General features: G+C 44.6%; 11 non-coding genes across 11 annotated transcripts; all 11 read left to right on the top strand.

The window, feature by feature from the left end:
• Window positions 1-2,408: 2,408 nt before the first annotated feature.
• On the top strand, window positions 2,409-2,593 carry LOC141222318 (U2 spliceosomal RNA). The gene has a single exon (XR_012290121.1). It is a non-coding gene; the product is annotated as a U2 spliceosomal RNA (small nuclear RNA).
• A 1,115-nt stretch (window positions 2,594-3,708) lies between these two features.
• Window positions 3,709-3,899, top strand: LOC141222649 (U2 spliceosomal RNA). The gene has a single exon (XR_012290410.1). It is a non-coding gene; the product is annotated as a U2 spliceosomal RNA (small nuclear RNA).
• A 1,115-nt stretch (window positions 3,900-5,014) lies between these two features.
• Window positions 5,015-5,205, top strand: LOC141222648 (U2 spliceosomal RNA). The gene has a single exon (XR_012290409.1). It is a non-coding gene; the product is annotated as a U2 spliceosomal RNA (small nuclear RNA).
• Window positions 5,206-6,320: 1,115 nt separating this feature from the next.
• On the top strand, window positions 6,321-6,511 carry LOC141222646 (U2 spliceosomal RNA). The gene has a single exon (XR_012290407.1). It is a non-coding gene; the product is annotated as a U2 spliceosomal RNA (small nuclear RNA).
• A 1,115-nt stretch (window positions 6,512-7,626) lies between these two features.
• LOC141222645 (U2 spliceosomal RNA) lies at window positions 7,627-7,817 on the top strand. Its single transcript, XR_012290406.1, has one exon. It is a non-coding gene; the product is annotated as a U2 spliceosomal RNA (small nuclear RNA).
• Window positions 7,818-8,932: 1,115 nt separating this feature from the next.
• LOC141222644 (U2 spliceosomal RNA) lies at window positions 8,933-9,123 on the top strand. Its single transcript, XR_012290405.1, has one exon. It is a non-coding gene; the product is annotated as a U2 spliceosomal RNA (small nuclear RNA).
• Window positions 9,124-10,238: 1,115 nt separating this feature from the next.
• On the top strand, window positions 10,239-10,429 carry LOC141222643 (U2 spliceosomal RNA). Its single transcript, XR_012290404.1, has one exon. It is a non-coding gene; the product is annotated as a U2 spliceosomal RNA (small nuclear RNA).
• A 1,115-nt stretch (window positions 10,430-11,544) lies between these two features.
• Window positions 11,545-11,735, top strand: LOC141222642 (U2 spliceosomal RNA). Its single transcript, XR_012290403.1, has one exon. It is a non-coding gene; the product is annotated as a U2 spliceosomal RNA (small nuclear RNA).
• Window positions 11,736-12,850: 1,115 nt separating this feature from the next.
• On the top strand, window positions 12,851-13,041 carry LOC141222641 (U2 spliceosomal RNA). Its single transcript, XR_012290402.1, has one exon. It is a non-coding gene; the product is annotated as a U2 spliceosomal RNA (small nuclear RNA).
• Window positions 13,042-14,156: 1,115 nt separating this feature from the next.
• LOC141222639 (U2 spliceosomal RNA) lies at window positions 14,157-14,347 on the top strand. The gene has a single exon (XR_012290401.1). It is a non-coding gene; the product is annotated as a U2 spliceosomal RNA (small nuclear RNA).
• Window positions 14,348-15,462: 1,115 nt separating this feature from the next.
• Window positions 15,463-15,653, top strand: LOC141222638 (U2 spliceosomal RNA). The gene has a single exon (XR_012290400.1). It is a non-coding gene; the product is annotated as a U2 spliceosomal RNA (small nuclear RNA).
• Window positions 15,654-16,396: the final 743 nt, after the last annotated feature.

Raw genomic sequence — 16,396 nt, 5'->3', positions numbered from 1 at the left:
AAAGAGAACCCAACCCAAAAAGTTTGGTTGATTAGTCTGTGGCATTCTGTTAAACTGTTGCTTATGGCGGTCTCTGTGAGCTTCTCAGCGACATTCAGCCAGCCAGGTATCCTGCCTGCAGTAGATGGAATGTGGCAATGGAACGCTGGCTGCGCGTGTCATAATAGGCTCTGAGCCTTTATATACCTGTGCACAGCAGCAGCCACCTTCAGTCTGCTGCTGGACAGCCCCCAGCAGCAGCAGCAGGAGAGGTATGTAATCAGGAGCCCTCCTGCTAAGGGTAGACAGCTGCTCGTTCCACCCCACCCCCCGCCTTAATTGGTTCTCCTCCCTTCCAACGGTGTTGAGGCGGGTGGGAACAGCAGGGGGTGAAGGTGCTGTGTTTAAAGAGGTGGAGTTATACAGATCTAAAACGCGTGGATTGCAGCAGCAGCAAGCCGAAAAGTGCAGGCATGTAAGGGATCTAGAGGTTGACAACATGTCTTCTTAACGGGAGTCCAGGAGCTCATCTCCACAAATGGACTTTTCAGGATCCTTGGGTGGCTCCGTAGTTTGAAACCAATTCTGGTTATCGCTTCTCGGCCTTTTGGCTAAGATCAAGTGCAGTGATCTACCGGTTGCTGCCTTGGTCTTGGCTGAGAGGTGCCTTGGGTACCCGGCTCCTTGGCCTCGGGGGATCGCTGCATGTAGCAGTGCGGCTTCACCCCCTTGCTGCTTTTGGGGAGCCGGATTAGTCCCTGGGCAACGAGGGGCGATCAGCCTGCCTGCTTTTTTTAAGTAGGCGAGGAGGATTTTTGCCACGTTTGGTGTGAAGATATGGACGGGAGAAGCCCAAATATGCTGACCTGTGAAGAGGTCCCAGTTTTTGCAAGACTGAAGAATGCAGTGCGGTTTATTTTTTTGGATCCAGAGAAGAAGAAGTCTGGCTTGTTTTTTTTGGTAGAGAAGATTTTGTTTGGACTATTGGAAGTTCAAATGGAACAAGTTTTGTCTATGTTGGAGTTCCCGAAGAGAGGGATATATGATGTTATTTTTTGTTCAGAAGATATCTTTTCTGACTTTTGGAAGAGAATGGATCTAGTGAAGGAAGATTCGATACTTGAAGGTGTTTTTTTTGTGTCGCATTTTCCTAGGAAGGAAAGGCTAATAGTAATAAGGATGTATAGTCCTTTCATATTGGAAGAAGAGATCATGACCTTTTTATCCCGGTACTGTGAGAAAGTGAGTTCTGCTGGCAAAATGTTTAACCGATATGGTTTTTGGACCACGAGGTGGAGGTTCCTGGTCAAGTTCAAGGAAAGTTCGGATGGTGTTGTGGTACTCCCACCAAGTAGATTCAAAATCGGGACAGTTAATGGAGATATGTTCTTTACAGGTATGCCGAAGTTTTGTAGGCGTTGTAAACAGTATGGCCATGAAAAGGATTCCTGTACATTACAGTGGTGTGCCAAGTGTGAAGAAGTGGGACATAAGGCAGAGAATTGTGAAAAAAGTAAGAAATGTAATCTATGTGGTGGCAGTGGTCATTTATATGATTGCTGTCCTGTCAATAAAAGGGAGGAGAAGTCAGTTGACAAGGAAGATGGAAATGAAGAAGAGTCTGAAGCTGCCCCCCATGATGAAACGGAAGAGAACATATCTCAAAAGAAGGAGGAACAAATAAGAGATATAAGAAAAGAAGGTGATCATATGGAAGAAGATACTGAGAGTGATATCACAGGCGTTGAGATTGAAAATACTAGCTTGGAAGAAGAAGTGGAGGTGGATAGGGAGTCAGAAGATCAGGAGGAAAGTGAGTCCTCCAGTCAGGATGAAAAGGAAGGTGCTGTAAGTAATATGGAAGAGGAGGAGGAGGGTGAAGAAACTAGTGAAGAAGAAAGAGAGGATGTCGCATGTGAAGCCAGAGAAGAAATTGAAGGAGTTTTGTCATCTGGGAAGGACTCTAGTGAAGCAAAGGATGTTTCAGAAAAAAATATGAGGGAGATCGAGGAGAGACAAGAAGTGTTGAAAATGCTAGAGAGTTGTGAAGGGGGGAGTCAGGCTAGTCTAAGGCGCAAAGTGTGGAATAACATTTATAGCGATATGCATCGTTTTTTTTCAACTTACAGAATACCTCAGTCGTTGGCTAAAGAGGTAGAAGAAGCTTGGGATGGTCGGTTTCTGGATGGAAGGCTTTTGAATGCCTTGGCAGCATATGGCCTGAAGAGAGGAATGTTGCCTTAAATCGTAATGGTAAAGATTGTAATGTTGTGATGTAAAGAATATGGAATAACTGTATTGTGATAATATAAACGTATATATATAAAATAAGATTGGAAAAATGGATATATGACCCACAATGATGGATAACAACCTAATACCATTTGGAAATCATTGCAAAGCATGAAATGGTAAATATGGGAATTGTAATCTGAGTGGAAATAAAAAAAAAAAAAAAAAATCTGTTCTTATCAGTTTAATATCTGATACGTCCCCTATCTGGGGACCATATATTAAATGGATTTTTAGAACAGGGAGATGGAAAAAGAGCTTGCTCTGTCCACTCCACGCATTGACCTGGTATTGCAGTATCTCCAGGACCGGTGCACCCCTTCTTTAATGCAGTTTCTAAAATCAGAAAGAATTGAATTCAATGTTTTTTGTTCATTTTGCTTGTTTGTCGGATTTTGGGATGGACTCTTTGGCTTTGCTTTTCTTCTCCTCATTGGATTTTTCATGTTCAAAGTTGCAGAAGCCAGATTACAAGCTCATTTTGGTTCAACTTCAGCAACTGTGCATTGCATTGCCATGTAATGTGATGCAATGCTATCTTTCTAGCTCTCCCTTTTTACTTCCTTTTGGATAAACAGACATATTAGGCAAGCATTTTGGAGCTTTCACCTAAATAACTACAGGTGGTGAGATAAGCTGCACAATATAATTGACCTTTCAGTATATTGTTGCACACACACCATCTATTTAGCAAATGCCCTTGTTATCAACAGCAGCCTTTTAAACTCACCTGAGCTAACAGGTATGTGCGCTGGTTACTCTGCTGCGCTTAAAATTTCTTTTTTGGTTTGCTACAATGCCTTTTCTTAAACGTTGTCTCCTTCTGCTGGAACACTGACTTCTTTCATTTAATGCCTGCAGACTATAAAAGAGAACCCAACCCAAAAAGTTTGGTTGATTAGTCTGTGGCATTCTGTTAAACTGTTGCTTATGGCGGTCTCTGTGAGCTTCTCAGCGACATTCAGCCAGCCAGGTATCCTGCCTGCAGTAGATGGAATGTGGCAATGGAACGCTGGCTGCGCGTGTTATAATAGGCTCTGAGCCTTTATATACCTGTGCACAGCAGCAGCCACCTTCAGTCTGCTGCTGGACAGCCAGCAGCAGCAGCAGCAGGAGAGGTATGTAATCAGGAGCCCTCCTGCTAAGGGTAGACAGCTGCTCGTTCCACCCCACCCCCCGCCTTAATTGGTTCTCCTCCCTTCCAACGGTGTTGAGGCGGGTGGGAACAGCAGGGGGTGAAGGTGCTGTGTTTAAAGAGGTGGAGTTATGCAGATCTAAAACGCGTGGATTGCAGCAGCAGCAAGCCGAAAAGTGCAGGCATGTAAGGGATCTAGAGGTTGACAACATGTCTTCTTAACGGGAGTCCAGGAGCTCATCTCCACAAATGGACTTTTCAGGATCTTTGGGTGGCTCCGTAGTTTGAAACCAATTCTGGTTATCGCTTCTCGGCCTTTTGGCTAAGATCAAGTGTAGTATCTGTTCTTATCAGTTTAATATCTGATACGTCCCCTATCTGGGGACCATATATTAAATGGATTTTTAGAACAGGGAGATGGAAAAAGAGCTTGCTCTGTCCACTCCACGCATTGACCTGGTATTGCAGTATCTCCAGGACCGGTGCACCCCTTCTTTAATGCAGTTTCTAAAATCAGAAAGAATTGAATTCAATGTTTTTTGTTCATTTTGCTTGTTTGTCGGATTTTGGGATGGACTCTTAGGCTTTGCTTTTCTTCTCCTCATTGGATTTTTCATGTTCAAAGTTGCAGAAGCCAGATTACAAGCTCATTTTGGTTCAACTTCAGCAACTGTGCATTGCATTGCCATGTAATGTGATGCAATGCTATCTTTCTAGCTCTCCCTTTTTACTTCCTTTTGGATAAACAGACATATTAGGCAAGCATTTTGGAGCTTTCACCTAAATAACTACAGGTGGTGAGATAAGCTGCACAATATAATTGACCTTTCAGTATATTGTTGCACACACACCATCTATTTAGCAAATGCCCTTGTTATCAACAGCAGCCTTTTAAACTCACCTGAGCTAACAGGTATGTGCGCTGGTTACTCTGCTGCGCTTAAAATTTCTTTTTTGGTTTGCTACAATGCCTTTTCTGAAACGTTGTCTCCCTCTGCTGGAACACTGACTTCTTTCATTTAATGCCTGCAGACTATAAAAGAGAACCCAACCCAAAAAGTTTGGTTGATTAGTCTGTGGCATTCTGTTAAACTGTTGCTTATGGCGGTCTCTGTGAGCTTCTCAGCGACATTCAGCCAGCCAGGTATCCTGCCTGCAGTAGATGGAATGTGGCAATGGAACGCTGGCTGCGCGTGTCATAATAGGCTCTGAGCCTTTATATACCTGTGCACAGCAGCAGCCACCTTTAGTCTGCTGCTGGACAGCCAGCAGCAGCAGCAGCAGGAGAGGTATGTAATCAGGAGCCCTCCTGCTAAGGGTAGACAGCTGCTCGTTCCACCCCACCCCCCGCCTTAATTGGTTCTCCTCCCTTCCAACGGTGTTGAGGCGGGTGGGAACAGCAGGGGGTGAAGGTGCTGTGTTTAAAGAGGTGGAGTTATGCAGATCTAAAACGCGTGGATTGCAGCAGCAGCAAGCCGAAAAGTGCAGGCATGTAAGGGATCTAGAGGTTGACAACATGTCTTCTTAACGGGAGTCCAGGAGCTCATCTCCACAAATGGACTTTTCAGGATCCTTGGGTGGCTCCGTAGTTTGAAACCAATTCTGGTTATCGCTTCTCGGCCTTTTGGCTAAGATCAAGTGTAGTATCTGTTCTTATCAGTTTAATATCTGATACGTCCCCTATCTGGGGACCATATATTAAATGGATTTTTAGAACAGGGAGATGGAAAAAGAGCTTGCTCTGTCCACTCCACGCATTGACCTGGTATTGCAGTATCTCCAGGACCGGTGCACCCCTTCTTTAATGCAGTTTCTAAAATCAGAAAGAATTGAATTCAATGTTTTTTGTTCATTTTGCTTGTTTGTCGGATTTTGGGATGGACTCTTTGGCTTTGCTTTTCTTCTCCTCATTGGATTTTTCATGTTCAAAGTTGCAGAAGCCAGATTACAAGCTCATTTTGGTTCAACTTCAGCAACTGTGCATTGCATTGCCATGTAATGTGATGCAATGCTATCTTTCTAGCTCTCCCTTTTTACTTCCTTTTGGATAAACAGACATATTAGGCAAGCATTTTGGAGCTTTCACCTAAATAACTACAGGTGGTGAGATAAGCTGCACAATATAATTGACCTTTCAGTATATTGTTGCACACACACCATCTATTTAGCAAATGCCCTTGTTATCAACAGCAGCCTTTTAAACTCACCTGAGCTAACAGGTATGTGCGCTGGTTACTCTGCTGCGCTTAAAATTTCTTTTTTGGTTTGCTACAATGCCTTTTCTGAAACGTTGTCTCCTTCTGCTGGAACACTGACTTCTTTCATTTAATGCCTGCAGACTATAAAAGAGAACCCAACCCAAAAAGTTTGGTTGATTAGTCTGTGGCATTCTGTTAAACTGTTGCTTATGGCGGTCTCTGTGAGCTTCTCAGCGACATTCAGCCAGCCAGGTATCCTGCCTGCAGCAGATGGAATGTGGCAATGGAACGCTGGCTGCGCGTGTCATAATAGGCTCTGAGCCTTTATATACCTGTGCACAGCAGCAGCCACCTTCAGTCTGCTGCTGGACAGCCAGCAGCAGCAGCAGCAGGAGAGGTATGTAATCAGGAGCCCTCCTGCTAAGGGTAGACAGCTGCTCGTTCCACCCCACCCCCCGCCTTAATTGGTTCTCCTCCCTTCCAACGGTGTTGAGGCGGGTGGGAACAGCAGGGGGTGAAGGTGCTGTGTTTAAAGAGGTGGAGTTATGCAGATCTAAAACGCGTGGATTGCAGCAGCAGCAAGCCGAAAAGTGCAGGCATGTAAGGGATCTAGAGGTTGACAACATGTCTTCTTAACGGGAGTCCAGGAGCTCATCTCCACAAATGGACTTTTCAGGATCCTTGGGTGGCTCCGTAGTTTGAAACCAATTCTGGTTATCGCTTCTCGGCCTTTTGGCTAAGATCAAGTGTAGTATCTGTTCTTATCAGTTTAATATCTGATACGTCCCCTATCTGGGGACCATATATTAAATGGATTTTTAGAACAGGGAGATGGAAAAAGAGCTTGCTCTGTCCACTCCACGCATTGACCTGGTATTGCAGTATCTCCAGGACCGGTGCACCCCTTCTTTAATGCAGTTTCTAAAATCAGAAAGAATTGAATTCAATGTTTTTTGTTCATTTTGCTTGTTTGTCGGATTTTGGGATGGACTCTTTGGCTTTGCTTTTCTTCTCCTCATTGGATTTTTCATGTTCAAAGTTGCAGAAGCCAGATTACAAGCTCATTTTGGTTCAACTTCAGCAACTGTGCATTGCATTGCCATGTAATGTGATGCAATGCTATCTTTCTAGCTCTCCCTTTTTACTTCCTTTTGGATAAACAGACATATTAGGCAAGCATTTTGGAGCTTTCACCTAAATAACTACAGGTGGTGAGATAAGCTGCACAATATAATTGACCTTTCAGTATATTGTTGCACACACACCATCTATTTAGCAAATGCCCTTGTTATCAACAGCAGCCTTTTAAACTCACCTGAGCTAACAGGTATGTGCGCTGGTTACTCTGCTGCGCTTAAAATTTCTTTTTTGGTTTGCTACAATGCCTTTTCTTAAACGTTGTCTCCTTCTGCTGGAACACTGACTTCTTTCATTTAATGCCTGCAGACTATAAAAGAGAACCCAACCCAAAAAGTTTGGTTGATTAGTCTGTGGCATTCTGTTAAACTGTTGCTTATGGTGGTCTCTGTGAGCTTCTCAGCGACATTCAGCCAGCCAGGTATCCTGCCTGCAGTAGATGGAATGTGGCAATGGAACGCTGGCTGCGCGTGTCATAATAGGCTCTGAGCCTTTATATACCTGTGCACAGCAGCAGCCACCTTCAGTCTGCTGCTGGACAGCCAGCAGCAGCAGCAGCAGGAGAGGTATGTAATCAGGAGCCCTCCTGCTAAGGGTAGACAGCTGCTCGTTCCACCCCACCCCCCGCCTTAATTGGTTCTCCTCCCTTCCAACGGTGTTGAGGCGGGTGGGAACAGCAGGGGGTGAAGGTGCTGTGTTTAAAGAGGTGGAGTTATGCAGATCTAAAACGCGTGGATTGCAGCAGCAGCAAGCCGAAAAGTGCAGGCATGTAAGGGATCTAGAGGTTGACAACATGTCTTCTTAACGGGAGTCCAGGAGCTCATCTCCACAAATGGACTTTTCAGGATCCTTGGGTGGCTCCGTAGTTTGAAACCAATTCTGGTTATCGCTTCTCGGCCTTTTGGCTAAGATCAAGTGTAGTATCTGTTCTTATCAGTTTAATATCTGATACGTCCCCTATCTGGGGACCATATATTAAATGGATTTTTAGAACAGGGAGATGGAAAAAGAGCTTGCTCTGTCCACTCCACGCATTGACCTGGTATTGCAGTATCTCCAGGACCGGTGCACCCCTTCTTTAATGCAGTTTCTAAAATCAGAAAGAATTGAATTCAATGTTTTTTGTTCATTTTGCTTGTTTGTCGGATTTTGGGATGGACTCTTTGGCTTTGCTTTTCTTCTCCTCATTGGATTTTTCATGTTCAAAGTTGCAGAAGCCAGATTACAAGCTCATTTTGGTTCAACTTCAGCAACTGTGCATTGCATTGCCATGTAATGTGATGCAATGCTATCTTTCTAGCTCTCCCTTTTTACTTCCTTTTGGATAAACAGACATATTAGGCAAGCATTTTGGAGCTTTCACCTAAATAACTACAGGTGGTGAGATAAGCTGCACAATATAATTGACCTTTCAGTATATTGTTGCACACACACCATCTATTTAGCAAATGCCCTTGTTATCAACAGCAGCCTTTTAAACTCACCTGAGCTAACAGGTATGTGCGCTGGTTACTCTGCTGCGCTTAAAATTTCTTTTTTGGTTTGCTACAATGCCTTTTCTTAAACGTTGTCTCCTTCTGCTGGAACACTGACTTCTTTCATTTAATGCCTGCAGACTATAAAAGAGAACCCAACCCAAAAAGTTTGGTTGATTAGTCTGTGGCATTCTGTTAAACTGTTGCTTATGGCGGTCTCTGTGAGCTTCTCAGCGACATTCAGCCAGCCAGGTATCCTGCCTGCAGTAGATGGAATGTGGCAATGGAACGCTGGCTGCGCGTGTCATAATAGGCTCTGAGCCTTTATATACCTGTGCACAGCAGCAGCCACCTTCAGTCTGCTGCTGGACAGCCAGCAGCAGCAGCAGCAGGAGAGGTATGTAATCAGGAGCCCTCCTGCTAAGGGTAGACAGCTGCTCGTTCCACCCCACCCCCCGCCTTAATTGGTTCTCCTCCCTTCCAACGGTGTTGAGGCGGGTGGGAACAGCAGGGGGTGAAGGTGCTGTGTTTAAAGAGGTGGAGTTATGCAGATCTAAAACGCGTGGATTGCAGCAGCAGCAAGCCGAAAAGTGCAGGCATGTAAGGGATCTAGAGGTTGACAACATGTCTTCTTAACGGGAGTCCAGGAGCTCATCTCCACAAATGGACTTTTCAGGATCCTTGGGTGGCTCCGTAGTTTGAAACCAATTCTGGTTATCGCTTCTCGGCCTTTTGGCTAAGATCAAGTGTAGTATCTGTTCTTATCAGTTTAATATCTGATACGTCCCCTATCTGGGGACCATATATTAAATGGATTTTTAGAACAGGGAGATGGAAAAAGAGCTTGCTCTGTCCACTCCACGCATTGACCTGGTATTGCAGTATCTCCAGGACCGGTGCACCCCTTCTTTAATGCAGTTTCTAAAATCAGAAAGAATTGAATTCAATGTTTTTTGTTCATTTTGCTTGTTTGTCGGATTTTGGGATGGACTCTTTGGCTTTGCTTTTCTTCTCCTCATTGGATTTTTCATGTTCAAAGTTGCAGAAGCCAGATTACAAGCTCATTTTGGTTCAACTTCAGCAACTGTGCATTGCATTGCCATGTAATGTGATGCAATGCTATCTTTCTAGCTCTCCCTTTTTACTTCCTTTTGGATAAACAGACATATTAGGCAAGCATTTTGGAGCTTTCACCTAAATAACTACAGGTGGTGAGATAAGCTGCACAATATAATTGACCTTTCAGTATATTGTTGCACACACACCATCTATTTAGCAAATGCCCTTGTTATCAACAGCAGCCTTTTAAACTCACCTGAGCTAACAGGTATGTGCGCTGGTTACTCTGCTGCGCTTAAAATTTCTTTTTTGGTTTGCTACAATGCCTTTTCTTAAACGTTGTCTCCTTCTGCTGGAACACTGACTTCTTTCATTTAATGCCTGCAGACTATAAAAGAGAACCCAACCCAAAAAGTTTGGTTGATTAGTCTGTGGCATTCTGTTAAACTGTTGCTTATGGCGGTCTCTGTGAGCTTCTCAGCGACATTCAGCCAGCCAGGTATCCTGCCTGCAGTAGATGGAATGTGGCAATGGAACGCTGGCTGCGCGTGTCATAATAGGCTCTGAGCCTTTATATACCTGTGCACAGCAGCAGCCACCTTCAGTCTGCTGCTGGACAGCCAGCAGCAGCAGCAGCAGGAGAGGTATGTAATCAGGAGCCCTCCTGCTAAGGGTAGACAGCTGCTCGTTCCACCCCACCCCCCGCCTTAATTGGTTCTCCTCCCTTCCAACGGTGTTGAGGCGGGTGGGAACAGCAGGGGGTGAAGGTGCTGTGTTTAAAGAGGTGGAGTTATGCAGATCTAAAACGCGTGGATTGCAGCAGCAGCAAGCCGAAAAGTGCAGGCATGTAAGGGATCTAGAGGTTGACAACATGTCTTCTTAACGGGAGTCCAGGAGCTCATCTCCACAAATGGACTTTTCAGGATCCTTGGGTGGCTCCGTAGTTTGAAACCAATTCTGGTTATCGCTTCTCGGCCTTTTGGCTAAGATCAAGTGTAGTATCTGTTCTTATCAGTTTAATATCTGATACGTCCCCTATCTGGGGACCATATATTAAATGGATTTTTAGAACAGGGAGATGGAAAAAGAGCTTGCTCTGTCCACTCCACGCATTGACCTGGTATTGCAGTATCTCCAGGACCGGTGCACCCCTTCTTTAATGCAGTTTCTAAAATCAGAAAGAATTGAATTCAATGTTTTTTGTTCATTTTGCTTGTTTGTCGGATTTTGGGATGGACTCTTTGGCTTTGCTTTTCTTCTCCTCATTGGATTTTTCATGTTCAAAGTTGCAGAAGCCAGATTACAAGCTCATTTTGGTTCAACTTCAGCAACTGTGCATTGCATTGCCATGTAATGTGATGCAATGCTATCTTTCTAGCTCTCCCTTTTTACTTCCTTTTGGATAAACAGACATATTAGGCAAGCATTTTGGAGCTTTCACCTAAATAACTACAGGTGGTGAGATAAGCTGCACAATATAATTGACCTTTCAGTATATTGTTGCACACACACCATCTATTTAGCAAATGCCCTTGTTATCAACAGCAGCCTTTTAAACTCACCTGAGCTAACAGGTATGTGCGCTGGTTACTCTGCTGCGCTTAAAATTTCTTTTTTGGTTTGCTACAATGCCTTTTCTGAAACGTTGTCTCCTTCTGCTGGAACACTGACTTCTTTCATTTAATGCCTGCAGACTATAAAAGAGAACCCAACCCAAAAAGTTTGGTTGATTAGTCTGTGGCATTCTGTTAAACTGTTGCTTATGGCGGTCTCTGTGAGCTTCTCAGCGACATTCAGCCAGCCAGGTATCCTGCCTGCAGTAGATGGAATGTGGCAATGGAACGCTGGCTGCGCGTGTCATAATAGGCTCTGAGCCTTTATATACCTGTGCACAGCAGCAGCCACCTTCAGTCTGCTGCTGGACAGCCAGCAGCAGCAGCAGCAGGAGAGGTATGTAATCAGGAGCCCTCCTGCTAAGGGTAGACAGCTGCTCGTTCCACCCCACCCCCCGCCTTAATTGGTTCTCCTCCCTTCCAACGGTGTTGAGGCGGGTGGGAACAGCAGGGGGTGAAGGTGCTGTGTTTAAAGAGGTGGAGTTATGCAGATCTAAAACGCGTGGATTGCAGCAGCAGCAAGCCGAAAAGTGCAGGCATGTAAGGGATCTAGAGGTTGACAACATGTCTTCTTAACGGGAGTCCAGGAGCTCATCTCCACAAATGGACTTTTCAGGATCCTTGGGTGGCTCCGTAGTTTGAAACCAATTCTGGTTATCGCTTCTCGGCCTTTTGGCTAAGATCAAGTGTAGTATCTGTTCTTATCAGTTTAATATCTGATACGTCCCCTATCTGGGGACCATATATTAAATGGATTTTTAGAACAGGGAGATGGAAAAAGAGCTTGCTCTGTCCACTCCACGCATTGACCTGGTATTGCAGTATCTCCAGGACCGGTGCACCCCTTCTTTAATGCAGTTTCTAAAATCAGAAAGAATTGAATTCAATGTTTTTTGTTCATTTTGCTTGTTTGTCGGATTTTGGGATGGACTCTTTGGCTTTGCTTTTCTTCTCCTCATTGGATTTTTCATGTTCAAAGTTGCAGAAGCCAGATTACAAGCTCATTTTGGTTCAACTTCAGCAACTGTGCATTGCATTGCCATGTAATGTGATGCAATGCTATCTTTCTAGCTCTCCCTTTTTACTTCCTTTTGGATAAACAGACATATTAGGCAAGCATTTTGGAGCTTTCACCTAAATAACTACAGGTGGTGAGATAAGCTGCACAATATAATTGACCTTTCAGTATATTGTTGCACACACACCATCTATTTAGCAAATGCCCTTGTTATCAACAGCAGCCTTTTAAACTCACCTGAGCTAACAGGTATGTGCGCTGGTTACTCTGCTGCGCTTAAAATTTCTTTTTTGGTTTGCTACAATGCCTTTTCTTAAACGTTGTCTCCTTCTGCTGGAACACTGACTTCTTTCATTTAATGCCTGCAGACTATAAAAGAGAACCCAACCCAAAAAGTTTGGTTGATTAGTCTGTGGCATTCTGTTAAACTGTTGCTTATGGCGGTCTCTGTGAGCTTCTCAGCGACATTCAGCCAGCCAGGTATCCTGCCTGCAGTAGATGGAATGTGGCAATGGAACGCTGGCTGCGCGTGTCATAATAGGCTCTGAGCCTTTATATACCTGTGCACAGCAGCAGCCACCTTCAGTCTGCTGCTGGACAGCCAGCAGCAGCAGCAGCAGGAGAGGTATGTAATCAGGAGCCCTCCTGCTAAGGGTAGACAGCTGCTCGTTCCACCCCACCCCCCGCCTTAATTGGTTCTCCTCCCTTCCAACGGTGTTGAGGCGGGTGGGAACAGCAGGGGGTGAAGGTGCTGTGTTTAAAGAGGTGGAGTTATGCAGATCTAAAACGCGTGGATTGCAGCAGCAGCAAGCCGAAAAGTGCAGGCATGTAAGGGATCTAGAGGTTGACAACATGTCTTCTTAACGGGAGTCCAGGAGCTCATCTCCACAAATGGACTTTTCAGGATCCTTGGGTGGCTCCGTAGTTTGAAACCAATTCTGGTTATCGCTTCTCGGCCTTTTGGCTAAGATCAAGTGTAGTATCTGTTCTTATCAGTTTAATATCTGATACGTCCCCTATCTGGGGACCATATATTAAATGGATTTTTAGAACAGGGAGATGGAAAAAGAGCTTGCTCTGTCCACTCCACGCATTGACCTGGTATTGCAGTATCTCCAGGACCGGTGCACCCCTTCTTTAATGCAGTTTCTAAAATCAGAAAGAATTGAATTCAATGTTTTTTGTTCATTTTGCTTGTTTGTCGGATTTTGGGATGGACTCTTTGGCTTTGCTTTTCTTCTCCTCATTGGATTTTTCATGTTCAAAGTTGCAGAAGCCAGATTACAAGCTCATTTTGGTTCAACTTCAGCAACTGTGCATTGCATTGCCATGTAATGTGATGCAATGCTATCTTTCTAGCTCTCCCTTTTTACTTCCTTTTGGATAAACAGACATATTAGGCAAGCATTTTGGAGCTTTCACCTAAATAACTACAGGTGGTGAGATAAGCTGCACAATATAATTGACCTTTCAGTATATTGTTGCACACACACCATCTATTTAGCAAATGCCCTTGTTATCAACAGCAGCCTTTTAAACTCACCTGAGCTAACAGGTATGTGCGCTGGTTACTCTGCTGCGCTTAAAATTTCTTTTTTGGTTTGCTACAATGCCTTTTCTGAAACGTTGTCTCCTTCTGCTGGAACACTGACTTCTTTCATTTAATGCCTGCAGACTATAAAAGAGAACCCAACCCAAAAAGTTTGGTTGATTAGTCTGTGGCATTCTGTTAAACTGTTGCTTATGGCGGTCTCTGTGAGCTTCTCAGCGACATTCAGCCAGCCAGGTATCCTGCCTGCAGTAGATGGAATGTGGCAATGGAACGCTGGCTGCGCGTGTCATAATAGGCTCTGAGCCTTTATATACCTGTGCACAGCAGCAGCCACCTTCAGTCTGCTGCTGGACAGCCAGCAGCAGCAGCAGCAGGAGAGGTATGTAATCAGGAGCCCTCCTGCTAAGGGTAGACAGCTGCTCGTTCCACCCCACCCCCCGCCTTAATTGGTTCTCCTCCCTTCCAACGGTGTTGAGGCGGGTGGGAACAGCAGGGGGTGAAGGTGCTGTGTTTAAAGAGGTGGAGTTATGCAGATCTAAAACGCGTGGATTGCAGCAGCAGCAAGCCGAAAAGTGCAGGCATGTAAGGGATCTAGAGGTTGACAACATGTCTTCTTAACGGGAGTCCAGGAGCTCATCTCCACAAATGGACTTTTCAGGATCCTTGGGTGGCTCCGTAGTTTGAAACCAATTCTGGTTATCGCTTCTCGGCCTTTTGGCTAAGATCAAGTGTAGTATCTGTTCTTATCAGTTTAATATCTGATACGTCCCCTATCTGGGGACCATATATTAAATGGATTTTTAGAACAGGGAGATGGAAAAAGAGCTTGCTCTGTCCACTCCACGCATTGACCTGGTATTGCAGTATCTCCAGGACCGGTGCACCCCTTCTTTAATGCAGTTTCTAAAATCAGAAAGAATTGAATTCAATGTTTTTTGTTCATTTTGCTTGTTTGTCGGATTTTGGGATGGACTCTTTGGCTTTGCTTTTCTTCTCCTCATTGGATTTTTCATGTTCAAAGTTGCAGAAGCCAGATTACAAGCTCATTTTGGTTCAACTTCAGCAACTGTGCATTGCATTGCCATGTAATGTGATGCAATGCTATCTTTCTAGCTCTCCCTTTTTACTTCCTTTTGGATAAACAGACATATTAGGCAAGCATTTTGGAGCTTTCACCTAAATAACTACAGGTGGTGAGATAAGCTGCACAATATAATTGACCTTTCAGTATATTGTTGCACACACACCATCTATTTAGCAAATGCCCTTGTTATCAACAGCAGCCTTTTAAACTCACCTGAGCTAACAGGTATGTGCGCTGGTTACTCTGCTGCGCTTAAAATTTCTTTTTTGGTTTGCTACAATGCCTTTTCTGAAACGTTGTCTCCTTCTGCTGGAACACTGACTTCTTTCATTTAATGCCTGCAGACTATAAAAGAGAACCCAACCCAAAAAGTTTGGTTGATTAGTCTGTGGCATTCTGTTAAACTGTTGCTTATGGCGGTCTCTGTGAGCTTCTCAGCGACATTCAGCCAGCCAGGTATCCTGCCTGCAGTAGATGGAATGTGGCAATGGAACGCTGGCTGCGCGTGTCATAATAGGCTCTGAGCCTTTATATACCTGTGCCCAGCAGCAGCCACCTTCAGTCTGCTGCTGGACAGCCAGCAGCAGCAGCAGCAGGAGAGGTATGTAATCAGGAGCCCTCCTGCTAAGGGTAGACAGCTGCTCGTTCCACCCCACCCCCCGCCTTAATTGGTTCTCCTCCCTTCCAACGGTGTTGAGGCGGGTGGGAACAGCAGGGGGTGAAGGTGCTGTGTTTAAAGAGGTGGAGTTATGCAGATCTAAAACGCGTGGATTGCAGCAGCAGCAAGCCGAAAAGTGCAGGCATGTAAGGGATCTAGAGGTTGACAACATGTCTTCTTAACGGGAGTCCAGGAGCTCATCTCCACAAATGGACTTTTCAGGATCCTTGGGTGGCTCCGTAGTTTGAAACCAATTCTGGTTATCGCTTCTCGGCCTTTTGGCTAAGATCAAGTGTAGTATCTGTTCTTATCAGTTTAATATCTGATACGTCCCCTATCTGGGGACCATATATTAAATGGATTTTTAGAACAGGGAGATGGAAAAAGAGCTTGCTCTGTCCACTCCACGCATTGACCTGGTATTGCAGTATCTCCAGGACCGGTGCACCCCTTCTTTAATGCAGTTTCTAAAATCAGAAAGAATTGAATTCAATGTTTTTTGTTCATTTTGCTTGTTTGTCGGATTTTGGGATGGACTCTTTGGCTTTGCTTTTCTTCTCCTCATTGGATTTTTCATGTTCAAAGTTGCAGAAGCCAGATTACAAGCTCATTTTGGTTCAACTTCAGCAACTGTGCATTGCATTGCCATGTAATGTGATGCAATGCTATCTTTCTAGCTCTCCCTTTTTACTTCCTTTTGGATAAACAGACATATTAGGCAAGCATTTTGGAGCTTTCACCTAAATAACTACAGGTGGTGAGATAAGCTGCACAATATAATTGACCTTTCAGTATATTGTTGCACACACACCATCTATTTAGCAAATGCCCTTGTTATCAACAGCAGCCTTTTAAACTCACCTGAGCTAACAGGTATGTGCGCTGGTTACTCTGCTGCGCTTAAAATTTCTTTTTTGGTTTGCTACAATGCCTTTTCTGAAACGTTGTCTCCTTCTGCTGGAACACTGACTTCTTTCATTTAATGCCTGCAGACTATAAAAGAGAACCCAACCCAAAAAGTTTGGTTGATTAGTCTGTGGCATTCTGTTAAACTGTTGCTTATGGCGGTCTCTGTGAGCTTCTCAGCGACATTCAGCCAGCCAGGTATCCTGCCTGCAGTAGATGGAATGTGGCAATGGAACGCTGGCTGCGCGTGTCATAATAGGCTCTGAGCCTTTATATACCTGTGCACAGCA

This window comes from Phyllobates terribilis, unplaced genomic scaffold (assembly GCF_046119375.1).
Source record: "Phyllobates terribilis strain yellow unplaced genomic scaffold, ASM4611937v1 Scaffold_361__1_contigs__length_1927384, whole genome shotgun sequence".
Classification (NCBI taxonomy): Eukaryota; Metazoa; Chordata; class Amphibia; order Anura; family Dendrobatidae; genus Phyllobates; species Phyllobates terribilis.
The sequence above is the reverse complement of the archived record's forward strand: the minus strand, read 5'-3'. Positions and strand labels throughout refer to the sequence as shown.